This window comes from Amblyomma mixtum, chromosome 10 (genome assembly GCF_055824585.1).
Source record: "Amblyomma mixtum isolate Tamu chromosome 10, ASM5582458v1, whole genome shotgun sequence".
In the NCBI taxonomy this organism is placed as follows: Eukaryota; Metazoa; Arthropoda; class Arachnida; order Ixodida; family Ixodidae; genus Amblyomma; species Amblyomma mixtum.
In genome coordinates this window covers 7,485,160-7,500,596 of record NC_143021.1, presented here as the reverse complement: position 1 = coordinate 7,500,596, position 15,437 = coordinate 7,485,160, and the positions used below count along the sequence as shown (strand labels likewise).

Genomic DNA, 15,437 nt, shown 5'->3' with positions numbered 1-15,437 from the left:
GTTTTCTATAGAAGGATTGGATACTATTTAGTGCGCCGCCGCGGTGGCTCAGCGGTTAGGGTGCTCGGCTGCTGACCCAAAAGACGCGGGTTCGATCCCGGCCGCGGTGGCTAGAATTTCTTTGGAGGAGAAATTCTAGAGGCCCGTGTACTGTGCGATGTCAGTGCACGTTAAAGAACCCCAGGTGGTCGAAATTTCCGGAGCCCTCCACTACGGCGTCTCTCATAGCCTCAGTCGCTTTGGGACGTTAAACCCCATAAACCAAACCAAACCTATTTAGTGCATGAGTACAGATGTACATGCCGCGCCTGAAGAGGATGCATACACACGCGCACTGTGCACAGTTAGCATTGGCAGACTTACCAAAGTGAAGAATGTGTCCCTTCCGGATAATGCGACATTTAAACCCACGCAAACACTAATCTATTCCTTTTTATTCACTTCACACTTGATGTGGCAGTTATTAGCAATGTTGCAATCATGCGAATTTTGCACATGTCGGAAGAACATACTTTTGGTTGCTGAAGCATGCCATCCTTTGCGATCAGCACACCCTGTCAGTGCCCACACATTTGAAGCAAATTTTCAGCTGCTATTTAGCAAGACCATTATATCTTGTGGTGTTCAAAGTTATAAAAGATATTGAACTGTTGGAACTATTATTCTGGATGAAATGCATGCATGCATAAGGTGATGTGGTTTGAAGTAATGTAGCGGATAATTTTTATGATGAATATATAGCTAGCTGAAATGAACACAACGAAATAAGTTGAGTTTTGCCCATTTCAACCATATTTTGCGCAACTTGGCAGAGTTTTTTTTTTTTTAAGGGTAACGACACAAGGTTACATGCTCTTGTACAGAAAGAATTTATTGAAATGTGATCAAACACACAGAGCACGAATAAGCAGCACTAAAAAAAGGTAGACATGCTGTTTGCCAGTTAGCAGATGGGAAGGCAGGTAAAGTGACAAAGAAATATTTATCTTTTTCTTACGCACATAACTTTATTGTTCTGGCCTTCTTAGAAAACAATTCACTTTTTTGTCTACTGAGCGCATTACGGAATAATTGAATAGTTAGAATTGTGCAGCCAAATGCATGCCTTTCATGCAGCAATAAATTTGAAGCAACTCAGGAGTGAACACAAAGACAACAGAAATGATATTAAAAATCTTTAAAACTACATAAGCTTTACATTATGCACATGATTATACTTTCTTAATAAAACTGGCCTTATTGTCTTAGGCCAAGAGGTAGCCCGAATCTGCGCGACGGAAGTAATACAGTCAATACGCATCAATAAAAATAACAAAATACAATCTCAACCTACAGGAAATTCACATGGAATAAGAAAGAGAAACAAAGAAAGAGAAAATAAAAGCGATATTCATCACTATATAATGGAGCCATAGAGGTGAGCGGGCAGAGAATTCTTAAGGTGCCCGGTATCTATCAGACATACTTAAAGCAGTCTCTGTTGCAGTAGGGATTCACTGAACATGTTGAAATAAAGAGCAAAAATTGACAGGCTATTATTTACACATTTGAATGCAGGCTTTTTGATAAAGCCAAATGTCTGAGCATAAGGAAGTGCCTAAGACCTGGCCATACATTTAAAAAAGACATTACATAATTGCTGCCAAGGCAAAACATATACTGCACCGTCATACCTCATCAAAATTGCAGTCTAACTAAATGAATGATTATGTGCACATAAAAACAGCACGAAAAAGACAAATAACATTAACAATGAAAGACAAGGGAGAACATATAACCTGTGGGGTTGAAATCGGGGAGATAAACACGTATTCCCCCGCTTAAGCGCGGCTGAGCCAGTTCAAAACCGCGCGGACCCCACCCCGTGGTCGCGTACGCTACTGAGCGCACGCCGACCACGGCGGGCCGTGCTCTACGGGAACAAAGGAACGACACACTGGCTGACACAAACAAGGCATTTATTGCTATAGCAACAATAACGATAGCTAGCAACAAAATACACTGAGGAATCTAGGATGTCCGACTCACCAGCACGGCTACGAGCGAACGTCCGCCCACGCTAGGGCAAAGGGATAAGCTCCGAGGCCAGACGGGACGGGGTGGCGGGAGCAAGTTCCGACTACGAGGCGCCCGCGGCCAAGAGCGGAGCTTTGCGCGTGAACGTCCACACGCTATCCTGTCCCAGGAAGAAGAGAGCCAGCTATCCCCCGCGCGTGCGCAGCAAACGCCATCCGTGGCGCTGGTGTCGCTACGACGCGAGCGCCCTCCCCTGTTAGTTAAAGTAACCAAAACAGAAGAGCGCGTTTCGGAGGAGCTAACAACAGTGGGGTGTGCAATGCGGGAAAGTGAACGCAGGGGACGAAGGCGTCCCCACAAACCACAAAGGCAGAACAAAGGCAGCATTATTTTTCGAACCACTGTAAAAATAAATTCCTTGTGCCATTACTGTTTTAATTACAAGAAATCTCATTGCCAAAACAGTAGTGTGAATAAAAGACGCTCTTGTGTGCATGCTGCTGGTGTCACACATGTATGTACAATAATAAATCACAAAAATACCCTTCAGAAGATCAGGGCAGCACACCCTGTACCAATCCTCAACAGTGGAGCCCACTTTGTATGTTGTGGAGCTCTGCATTTAGTCTTACTCATGGCATGCTGTTTTCTTCATTTGCCTGCGAGTGCACTCAAACACAGAGCTGCATGAAAGGCTGTCATGAGACACTCTAAAACCAGACTCTGGCAAAAGCAAGAACATGTCACCACATGCCTGAGCAGCCGTCGCGGTGGCTCAATGGTTATGGCGCTCGGCTACTGACCAAAAAGACGTGGGTTGGATCCCAGCCGCGACCGTCGAATTTAGATGCAGGCGAAATTCTAGAGGCCCGTGTACTGTGCGATGTCAGCGCACGTTAAAGAACCCTAGGTGGTCGAAATTTCCAGAGCCCTTCACTACAGCGTCCCTCATAGCCCGAGTCACTTTGGGACGTTACACCCCATAAACGATAAACCAAACAAGCCTGAGTAAAGCATAAATATGAATTTGTAATTAACTCATCGATTATGGTCACGCAGTGGATTTCAACCAAAGGGAAGTATGGCAGGGGGTAGCAGAGGGTCAGGTGGGCAGATGAGATTAGGACTCTTGCAGGGATAGATGGGCCACAGCTTGTGCAAACAGGTCATAATATATTGTTGGCATCACTTGAGCTGCGTCTACAGCAGCTTAGTTCATGCCAGCAATATATTATAGTAGCCAGCCTCCTTGGCAATAACCAGTTTTTTTACCACTGCTGCAAGGCCCTGCCATTTAGGTAGATTCAAGACATAGCTTATTATTCAATGTGCACAAATAAGTATTGTTTTCACAAACTATGGCAACACATTTTTTCAATGATGCAAGTGGTGATGTTCGGTATTCACCAGTGCTTTCAGCCTGCACGAATTTAATACCGCTGTTATTGCAGAATGCACTTAGCAGCTTCCTGGCAACTTAATATTTCAATTTGCAGCACAATCCTTCTTTGGCATTCACATTTCAGATGTTACTCAGGGCAAATGGCAATCATATCAGTGACACGACCAAAGACACCATCAATGTACACAAAGGAGTTAATCCGTCGAGACTTGTCCAAGTCAGCTGTGCACAGCACCAGTGAACCGGTTCCCATCTTCCTATAGTGGGCACCGTCACTTTTGAGTGCTGCTTTGCCATAAAAAATAACTCCACCAGTAGCTACAAAACGCCTTTTTAAGTTATATCCTTTCGTCAGCATTCTGAACAACTGGTCAGCACCAACATTTTGCTTCGTTACTTGATGCCACATAATTGGAAGAGCTTGCATTAAAGAGAATTTTTCAGTAATTTGTCTCTCAGGGTACCTGTGCCCCTTACCATTCTTGCAAACCTTCCGTTCATTGATTCAAATGGGAACATTGAATAGCCCCATAATGAATCCCACTCCTGAACCGTGTCGACAATTTGCAGAAGCAAATGAGAATTGCACGTCACATTGGTGATTCCAAACAGCTGCTCATATTCCTGGAGAAAACGCAACATTTGACGCTTCAATTCTCTCATGCTTTCAAGTGTGACACATTCACCAAGCGTGTAATGCATCATGTCAACACGCATCAGCCAGTGCCGGAAATTTCTGGATGGGATGTAACCAGACAGCACCACCGGAGAATAAAAAAGCAGCCAGTTGCCCCAATCAGCTGATTTCCAATGCTTTACGTCTTTCAGTGATCTTGGCACTCTTGACAACTCCAAAACGGGAGACAAGCTCAACAGAAGTCTATCTACTTCTTGCCAGCTGCAGAGACGAAAGCCTTTGCGCACACCTGATTTCAGCCAAATGAGTGTCTTTTACCACACCAGAGCATACAGAATGCATGTAGTCAAGTACAAAGCCAGAACAAAAGCTAAAATATGTGAGAAGTGTTAGGACACTTGTAGTTTTGACACCGCAGCTTACTTTTTTTTTGCTTTGTTCTGGCTTTGCAGGCATGCAGGCATGCAGAGCAAATGACTCATGTGGGAGCAGCTTGGGCACAGATAATGGGGCAGAATAAACTCGACAATGGCCATTGCCTCGAGCGACCACCCCCCTGGTTCTTCACACCAACTGCACCCATGTTTTCCACTGAATTGGGTCATCCCCAGTAGTTCACACCTGGCGACACTGTCAGTAGTGCACGGGCCAGGAAAGACTGGATATTTTTTCGTATCGTTTTGAAATCTGCCATCTTATTCCAGTGGCGGAGAGTTCATTCATTTTTTTTTTCAAACGGCAGGAAGAATGTGTTCATGACAGGCTTGCGTGGACCAAACCACAAACCTGCCATAGAAGTTTTTTAATCCTGTCTTTATATGTCTTAGATAGCACCACGCAGGAATGACACAAGAACGAACGATTTATTCAGGCAGCTCCTTTTATACCTCGCCGGTGACGTTGTGATCATCATGACCAGGTTTGCCGACGACGCATCATCTCTCCCCCCTTAAAGAGGAAAGCGTACAGGTGGCCGTCGCTGTCTGATTGATCTTCGCAAACCTGGCGGGCCAGTTTCCGTCCCGGATGCTTCTGGGCTATCTTGCGACGTGGTCGGAACGTCGTCCGAAGGTTCCCGCTTATTAAATTCTCCAGGGGCTCCGTCTTCTGATTCAGCCGACGTCTCAGTTGGTCCAAGTGCCGCCGCTGAAGACCTTGCTCCGAGTCAACGGAGACCATCCTGGAACCCTGTTGACCATGCACTACTCCTGGAATTCACCTGCGACTTGCTCTGAAATTGCACATCCAGACCGGTTAACCAACATCAAATTTAGTCGCACCTACTCTTGACTGGCTTTCTGCCGACTTTTCACCGGACGTGATGCAGTCCATCTTTGTTCTTATCTGGTAACCAAATAAGTCTTCCGCGGGCGACTTGCTATCCTTTACAGGCGTTCGGTGATATCGGAACAAAGACCGAGCTATACGCATTTCCAGGTCTTTTCCAGGGTTTTTCTTTGCCCCTCCTTGAGCGTGCGCGCAGCTCTTTCAGCTAAACCATTCGATTGTGGGTGATAAGGCGCTGTTGTGAGTTGGTTTACGTTGTTTCGTGCCAGAAACTCGTGAAAAACAGCGCCCACAAATTGTGGACCGTTATTTGGACCATTTTGGAAGGCCGAAGCGTGCAAATATTTACCATAGTGCGTCGACCGTTGTTTGCGAGGTGGCAATTTTCATTGGAATTGCTTCCATTCATTTCGTTTCGGAGTCTGCGACGACCAATACCATATGTCCGTCCATTGGGCCTGCGAAATCTGCGTGTAGTCTGCTCCATCTTTCCCCGGTTGCTGGCCACGCCAAAGGTATCTGTGCTGGTAGCATCGCAGCGGCCTGTGCACAAATACAGCATGATTTCACTAGTCGCTCTATGCCAGAATCCAGACCCCGGTACTAAAACAGCGTTCTCGAGGTGCTTTTCATGGACGTCATACCAGGCTGCGTCTCACGGAGCAGACACAACAAACACTTTGCCGCCGCCATAGGTAGAACAATGCGATTTCCAGCACGTGACATTTCCCCTTTCGCAGACGAAGCCCTCTGGGCCAGTCAATCGATCTGGGTCCCGATAGTGGAAGGGCTTTAGCCGTGCAACATGCACGACTTGGGTTTTCCTTGAGCGGCGTCCTTGCGGTGATTGGGGAGAGACGACATAGTTGAGGTCATTGAGGCGAGCAACAACGATGAACGGGTCTGCGTAGGGGGACAACAGCCTTTGTGATAAACCACGCTTGCGTAGAGGCGTCCACAACCATACAAAGTCACCGGGCAGGTAGCAGAAATCCTTGCGCCGGCGGTCATAACGCTGCTTAGAGCGATCCTGCGATGCCAAGGTGCGTATCCGGGCAATCCGACGGGGTACACCAAATTGTGGTTCACGGTATTAAGATCGACGTCAGCGGGTCTCGTTTGGAACCAGCCAGCACACCTGCTTCCACTGTATATGGCTGCGAGCGACTTCAGCGTGATTACTTTCGGGCCTGCCGCCATGGACCGCACGCACTGAGAGGACCTAGGTGACAGCTGGCTTCAATTACGGAGTTTGCCCGGTTGGAGTGCAGGACCAAAACCAGACCCCCTTCACAAAGTGCCTGCACGTGTAGAACGCCGCCGCCGCCTCGGGGAGACGAACGTTATCTTCCCCATTTGCCGTGACCATGCCGGGGAACAAAGGGCCTCGTTTCGTGTGGCTCGGTGGCGTGCCAAGCAAGCACCGCGACAGGCCGGCGGGCATCATCTCCGACCCAAGCACGAGGAACCACTTTCGGCCTTTTCGTGACCTCACGTCCGGCCTCGAGCGGCGGGTGTCTTTGATTATCAGCAGATGTCGGTGACCCGCAGAAACCTTCGACTGGCCGGAGGCCATCACCTACCGCAGTCAACGCTACCTCGACAACCTTCTTTCCCTCAGACTCCACATGTGACGGGGGCGTGGCCCTAAGTGCAGTGGTGTGTTTGTGCGCACAAGTTTGTGTTGTTTGTGATCTGGGCCCCTCCCACCCCGGCGTGGGCGTCCTCAACCTAGGGAATTTAGGGAAGGCGAACAGTATAAATGTCGAGAACGAATGCGGCAGAGCAGCTCACTTCGCCTCATTTTGAGCTCACTTCAAGCCTCTCTTCAAGCTCACTTCAAGCCTCCCTTAGAGCCTCATTTGGGGCCTCATTTGGAGCCTCACTTCAGTTGATTAACCATGTTGTAAAAAGATGTAAATAAACCCTCTTGTAATCTTCCTCCCATCACTTAACTCTTTCACTTGGCGGCACTCCTGTCCTGGTGATGGTGGGAACGGGTGTCGAAGCTTGACCACGGTTCCGTCAAGCGAGCAGCAGCAGCAGCAGCGAGTTAGCAACGACTCCGAACCGACCCATCTTCGCCAACAACTAGGTGGCAGCGTCAACAACGGTTAGCTCTGTTCTTCTGTTGAAGTACGCCCGGAGATGCTCAAGATCCTGCGGTAGATACGGTGGCCATCCGTCGGCAATCCACCTTTTGACCTGTTGAAGAGTGGCGTCTCTGTTTGTCATTTGTTCAACCTCCCGGCGCCGACCGCCGTTTCCTCAAGACACTGGGCATACAAAACGTACTCGTCGGCAGCGACATCCCGCGGCTCCGTAACCGGCAATGGCAAGCGACTGAGGGTGTCGGCATTGGAATTCTCGCTGCCCTTGCGGTACTGCAATGTATAGCTGTAGTTGCAGAGGAACAAAGCCCAGCGCTGGCTTTTCACAGCCGCCATGGGTGGTATTGCTTTGCCTGGATTGAATAAACCAGTAAGAGGCTTGTGGTCTGTTACTAACACGAACCGATGTCCGTACAAGTAGTCCTTGAACCGTGCGACGCCGAACACCAGTGCCAGTGCTTCTTTTTCTAACTGAGATTAGTTAAGCTCTGCCTTTGTGAGTGTCCTGGACCGGAATCCGATGGGGTAGTCAACACCGTTCACGCGGCGGGACAAAACGGCCCCACTGCCAACTGGTGACGCGTCGCACTCGAGCCGCAGTGGCTTATCTGGGTCGAAATGAGCAAGGAACTTGGAAGCCACAATTGCTTGCTTAACTTACAGAACAGCTTTTTCTTGTTCCTTGTTCCACTGCCACTTGGCCCCTTTAGCTAGGAGGGCGTACAGCGGAGCCAGCACAGTGGCCAGATTGGGAAAAAACTTGCCGTAATAATTTAAAAATCCGAGAAAAGCTTTCAGCTCACTCACCGAAGTAGGTTCTGGGGCTTCGACAACGGCTTTGATGTTATCGTCCTTCGGTCGCAGACCCTTAGCGTCGATCCGATGGCCGAGCGAAGTGATTTCGTCTTGCTGGAATTTGCACTTATGCTTGTGCAATCGGAGACCGTACTCCCGCAGGCGCTGCAGCACCCTCTTCAGCCTTGATACATCGCCCTTTTTTTTCACCGATGATAATATCATCCAAGTACACCTGCACTCCTGGAATCCGCCTCCTGAATATAGCTGGAGCAGAACTTACGCCGAAAGGTAATCGGTTGAAACAGAAGAGGCATTTCTGAGTGTTGAGGACTGCTATCTTTTTGGCATCCCCGTCTAAAGGTAGCTGGTTGTAGGCTTGGCGTAAGTCCAACGTCGTAAATACTTATCCGCCATTTACGGTAGCTTAGCAAAAATGTCGTCCACTCGAGGCAACGGGTACTGTTCCAACACTGTGGCTGCATTCACTGTCATACGAAAGTCTCCGCACACTCGGAGAGACCCATTGCCCTTTAATACGGGTACCAGTGGTGTTGCCCAATCGGTGGTTTACACCGGCGCCAGAACATATTGCGCAACCAGTTGTTCCAGCGCTTCCGACATCTTATCCCTCAAAGCGTAGGGGCCGTACGGGTCTTAAAAAACCTTAGACACGCATTCTCTTTCAGCTGCAATGTCACCGGTGGTCCCTTGCATACGCCGAGTCCTGGAGCAAACACGTCAGCATATTCGTTGAGCAGCTCTTGCAATTCCGTGCTGGCCGCTTTTATCTCGACCGGTTGCACACTCGCGTCCATACGCGACAACACTGCCACCCCAGCTTCATTGAATGCCTTGATTGTGTCTCTGCCGCACAAAGATGGTCCGGCGCTGTCGACCACTAAGACCGTACCCGGAATGCCTTTCCCGTCGCACGTAGCAGTCATACTGAGCTGTCCGACAACTGGAAGTTCGCCCAATAGGCAGGATAGCTTAAGCTGTCAGGATAGCTTAAGCTCGATAGCTTAAGCAACTAGCCCAGCACGAAGTTTTGTTAAAGTATATTTCTTGTACAGCGGGCCCATCTTTCTGTATGTTTCCTCTTACTCCCTCTCACGTTAATTCACCCTCCTTCATCAACTCTCTTTTGTGTCACATCGTGAATGCCACATGCCGGGCTAGGCGCCTCGCCTTCTGCCTAACGAAAGGATGGATTCCGAACGAAGTGTTTGCGCTCTTCGGACCGGTCAAGCCTTCTTGGGGCCACGTGAAAAGACTGTGCAAGATCCTCAGAGCGGAATTGTGGCGTCAAGTAAGGATTTTCCAGGACTGGCTACGTTTTGCATGCTACCGCCAATACCCGGAGGGTCTCGCTACTCAGATGTCCCAGGCTGCTCAAATTATACAGGTGAATTGGGCCTTTTTACTTAAGCACCTTCTCAGAAGCTTTGGAAGGAATGAGCCAGAACCTAAGAAGCCAGTCTTCGCCGTGGGGGATGTTTCTATACCCGAGAAAGTACAGCAAGTTCTAAGGAAAGGGTCCAAATTTGCACTCGATTCATATGTAACACCGCATGACCTGCTTGCTACCAACAGGAACATTGCAGAGAAGGTTACAGAAGAAGTGCGTGAGAAGTGTCTCCTTGAAGGCGTAGAATGCATGTAGGCGCTTCACAAACGTCCAGTCGACGCTCGAGCCGTGTTCTAGACGGAATTGTCAGATTTTTCAAGGACGTACAGGACCTTCTTTTACTGCAAACGGACAAAGATGGGGGCTTCGTCGTCTTGCGTCGAGGTGACTACCAGGAGAAAGCTTTGCAAGCCGTTGAGAAGAACTTTGTCCGAGTGAATAAGAGTGAGGTTCGCGTTAAAACCATATTCATGAATTACTGCAAACAGTTGAACCTGACGAAGTTAGCTAACGATATTTCGAACTGCAGAGGAAATTGCTTGAATTTTTTTTCACTGCAAAGACCCACAAACCTGCAATTCCTTTCAGGACAATTATTAGTGAGAATGACTCTTGGCAGCAGTGTGTAAGCTGGTTTTTGTTGACAAAGCTTAAAATGATTAAGGCTGACGACCCCTTCCTAACAAAAAAGTCGCAAGATGTCTCAGGGTTCCTCCAGACTGACCACCGGGCCGTATATGCATTCTCAGTTGACGTTGAGGATCTGTTTTAACAAGGGGAAGAGTTGGGCCAGTTGGTCTGAGATGTTGGAGAGGAGGAATAACCGCGAACTTGGACAGGACTGAAGAACGAGAAGAGGACAGGACGAGCGGTGTTTTATTCTGTACCTCAAACTGAACTCCTGGTCGCCGTGAAGGAATCTATTGAAAAGTCCGGGGAACTTTCTTTTCGGTCCTCAGTAGGTGTGTCTCTTGACGATTTTTAAGGCTTTTAGAATTTTATTTGAGTGTTACTTTTATCTTTTTGACAAGCAGCCGTTCCTGTAGCGCAACGCAATTTGCATAGGGTCCTGTGTGGCTCCTATTTTATATTTTTTTTGCTTATGTTGATCGCCTTTTGCAGCACGCTTTTATCGGAGGCCCGGTTTTAAAGATTTTTAGATATGTCGATGATTTTTTAATCTTTTTAAAAGCCCCTTTTAACTCAACCATTGAGGATTCGGTTGGTGATGTCTTAAGAGCTTTTAACGAGCACGGTAAAGGCCTGACCTTTACACATGAACTTCCCCAGAACGGTGAGATGCGCTTTTTAGACCTGAGGTTGAGGTTTGGTGCACGACACACCTGTTGGGCGTATTTCCCACGCTCGAAGAAGGAACTCTTGCCCTATGATTCGTCTCACTCTAAGACCGTTAAGAGAGCAGTAGCAATGCTCTGCCTTGAATCCGCGCTTCGGAGATCGTGTCCGCACGAGATGCACGGCAGTTTCGACCCTCAGGTGCGCAGGCTTTTGGCCGCAGGCTTCCTTTGCTCGGTCCTTACGGCAGTAGCCGAAACCCTCCTGAAGAAGTTTCGCCCTCGATGAAACGTGGCTGCAACTGAACGCGCAAAGTCCAAACCAGAGGTGATGCCTTATATTCATAAGGTGTCACATAATCTCAAAAAAGTGGCCAGTAGGCACAAAGTGCCTCTTGTATTCTCCGCGCCAAATAAGTTGGCGAGGCTCTGCCCCCGCATCTGCGGTGATGGTGAGCGCGGTTGCGAAAAGCAACATGAAGAAGCCTTCGTCAAATGTGCTTTCGGAGTGATTTACAAGATCCCCCTGTCCTGTGGAAAGTGCTATATTGGGCAGACAAGGCGTTGCATCAATGACCGTTTAAGAGAGCATGCTCAAAATTTGATAAATCAAGATAAGCTTGCGAATCTAGTTTCGCACGTAATGGGGTGCAGCTGCGCGTCACGGTTCAAAGAAAAAGGTTTTAGGCAGAAATAAAAGCACAAAATCAAGAGTTATTTTGGAGGCCTTTCATAGTCATAAAAAGCCTAGCCAGTGCATCAGCGACCCTTCCTTAAGTTTGTACTCGGCTGAGCGTATGTTTTTGGACAACGTCATATGACCTCATGTAACATCCTGGCCCGTTTCTTTTTCGTCTCTCGATTCTCGAATTGTTTCGGTCATATCCCATCCATATCTTTTCCTTTTGTCATTTTCATGTTCACAGTTATCTACCTTATCCGGTTCCCGCGCTTTCTTCAGTGACATAATGTGAGCTTAGATAAGTGTGAGCCATCTAAAACTGTTAAAGTAGCCTGGAGCCGCCCGATTATGCGCATGCGTGTGAAGACTATAAATGTGTTTCTTGCATTTATCAACAAATCATTTGTTAGTAGCGCTCCGTGTGTGTCGTTTCCTTTCTCTGTGTTCGTCTTTTGCGCTGAACCAAGTTTCAACTATTGCGTACGAGCCCTGGCGTCGTTGGCCTGCCGGGTGCGATGCGTGCTGAAGGAAACTTGTGCTGGACTGGCACATTCGGCGCAGATGTCCTCGGTTACCGCACCGATGGCACACCGCGTGAAGGTGTTTGCATTCCCCCTCGGTGTGCGACTCGCCACCACACCTTCCACATGTATCGCGCTTCTCCAGCCTTGGGCGCGGCTTAGATGAGCGCCTCTTTTGACGGCAAAATGTACAGGGTCCGTCAAAAGTTCCCAGGCCACATGGTCCGCTTTTCATCGGTATATCCTGGCACTTAAGATTCCGATAGAGTTATTGAGGTTCTCAGATGGTAGAACGATCCTTCTTCTATTCTCTACAGATATTTTTAGCTTCGAGGGTATCTCAACAGCCCGACTATGCTGCTCAAAAGCAAACCCTCTGGCCTTGGAACTTTTGACGGACCCTGTACCTCTCCTGGCTCGGCAGAGTGCATGCTTTTGGCGTTCTGGGAGGCTTTCTGGGCCGAGACACAAAGTCTTCCGCCTCTTCTAGTGTAAACTTCCGTTCAGTCAGTAAATGTGGCCGGACGTCTTCATCTTGCACACCGCACACAATTCTGTCCAGTGACATTCGCTCCAGTGACGTTCCGAAGTCGCACTTCTCCGCTAGCCGGCTAATTTCCGCAGTGAATTCATGGGCAGATTCCCCGATTTTTTGCGAGCGCATGAAGAAAGCAAAGCTTGCAGCGATCTCGTTAACTTGTGGAGCGTAGTGGTCTGCCTAATGCCGGACGACTTCCTCGTAACTCAGCTCATTCACTTTTCTTAGATGACACCGCCCCTGCACCACTCGCACCGCACTGTCCGTGAGCGAAGCTATGAGCAGCGCTCGCTTCTTCGTTGGTTCCGCGATTCCATGGGCTTCGAAGTAAGCCTCTAGCCGGGCACGATACGTAGGCCACGTAGTACCTTCTGCGTCTGTGAATTCCGGTGGCCACCCGGCACTCATTTTCGCACGTAAGTTCGCCTAGCGCCGGCGCGCTATCTCGTCGCCACTGTTAGATAGCATCACGCAGGAATGACACAGCAAGAACGAACGATTTATTCAAGCAGCTCCTTTTATAGCCCGCCGATGACGTTGTGATCACGTGGTCATGACAAGGTTTGCGACGACGCATCAATATGGAATCTCATTAATTTGGGCAAACAGGGGCCAAATCCCAAAGCTACTGCTCTCAAAAAGGGGCACGCCATCTGTATTGAATGTCAGGCTTACGTCATCCAGTCCAAGAGTAAGTTTTCTGTAGCCAGTGCTCTTAGTAATATCACTGACGTCTAAAGAAATTTCATTTTTTGCACTTTTCAGCCGGCCGGTTTTCAGCACGTCGCATAGCTGTGGCTCCAAGTCCATCATAAAAAAATTGCTGAGGCTCAGCTTGGCTAAACCTGGGGAATGCGAAGCATATTAGTGGCTAGGCTTGGTAATACATGGCTTTCCTTGGTTGAATACTTAGTCATTTTAATACAACCACTAGAAGCCTTCGTCGTGGGGGAAGACAACGGCATGGCTACAGCGGAACGCCGACTAACCCCGAGACGTGCGTTGGGTGAGCGCCTGGATTGCCACGGAAGCCGCGTCTGCCTGCCCGGTGTAGCAAGCGTTTCACCTACACCGAGTGTGAACGCGCGTTCGAAATGCGCGGGAATGCGCGGGTGTGACGGCTAGGGGTCCCACGGCGACGGCGCGAGGTGGAGGCCGGCTCTCTCATCCGATGTCACGTGGTATGACGTCACGGTGTCACGTGGCGTGACGGCTAGGGGTCCCACGGCGACGGCGCGAGGTGGAGGCCGGCTCTCTCATCCGATGTCACGTGGTGTGACGTCACGGTGTCACGTGGGGGTCCCACGGCGACGGCGTGAGTGGTAGCTCTAGCAATATGCTTCGCATAAAAAATATGAAAATGACTTTAGAGGTTCACCAACGTCGTGCTGTGTGCCGCATTTTGTACACACCAACTGTGCCACTTGTGATGCTCCGATGTAGCTCAAACAGTTGTTGCAATACAAATGCTCGTTCCTGTTCTCACCGTTTCCACTGAAATGTTTGAAAAATTTATACTTTGTTGTAGGCAAAAGTGTGCCTCCTGGGAGATGTGCCTCGAGCAAGCTTAGCAGGCTCTCAGTTGCTGCTTTTGATGAGTCATGGTGGAGGCTGTGCCCCATGATGAGTAGAATACTTTCAGCCACAGTTATTCTCGACCATGGATACAGTGGCTGGTCCTGTGACAGAGACAAGAAGCCAATACTGAAAACCCAGTTGTTGTGATTAAAAAACAGGCCAGCCATGGCTGTAATTGATGTTTCTGACTCATTTATGACGGAACATTTTATTTAAGTTGTGGGGATTAATATCCCAAAGCGACACGAGGGCTATGAGGGACGCCGTAGTGGATGACTTCGGGCTAATTCATACCTCCTGCGGTTCTTTTAAGCGCTAACTGCATGCGGCTATAATTCACGGTGGCGAGCTATCTGCGATGGCTTCCCGCGATGAGAGGAAGGCCGTTGAACCAATATATCTCAATGCGTCGCTCAGGTTTTGGGTTTGCAGAAAATTTCGCCTATCTCGCCTACGTGCTCCCAATGCAAGACAATAGAAAAAGGCTTTGCGGTTTGCCGACTTATGCTAGCGAAGTCCGCATTCCAGCGCAGTTTCAGCGAAGGAGCTGTCGACGCTCGCTCTGTCACCGTCCATGCATCGAGCCAGTGCTTAAAGACTTGTCGCTTCGTGCGGGTATTCATGGGGCAGGCGGAAGCTCTTGCCGTCGAACTGTGTAGAGCGATTTCTAGGTTAACGCCGCGCGTGCATCAACCAAGAGCAGGAACAGCGCGATGACGCGGCACCATCTTCCGTGGCGAGGGAGACATCAAGGTAAGTTCCCTCACTTTTTACCGTTCTTAGAGCGGCTGCCAATTCCTTCTGAGCCAGCTCGCTCTTTTTATATTGCTTTTAGTGCGACCTCATGCGTCTGGGTGTAGACGTTCCGACGACGAGCATACGGTTACCACATCATCGGCTTTCGCGCAAACGGTGTTATCGTTAAATAAGAGGCAACAAAGCGCACGCATGATCTCAACATAAAAAGAGGGTGGCGAGTTGATCTCTGCAGCTCGCCGCGTCGCGAGGAATATCGCTTCATACAGCGCACGGGCGCACTGTATTTCGCCGATATTGAGGTGCGGCCGCCGCAGCCGGGGTCGAGACCGAGTACTTCGGCTGAGGACCCGATCGAGTGCCTTAAACCAGCCGATCACCGTGAGAGGTCAGATATGAATAAAAAGC

General features: G+C 49.0%; 1 pseudogene; it reads right to left on the bottom strand.

The window, feature by feature from the left end:
• Nucleotides 1-3,181: 3,181 nt before the first annotated feature.
• LOC149325077 (uncharacterized) lies at nucleotides 3,182-14,440 on the bottom strand (annotated as a pseudogene).
• Nucleotides 14,441-15,437: the final 997 nt, after the last annotated feature.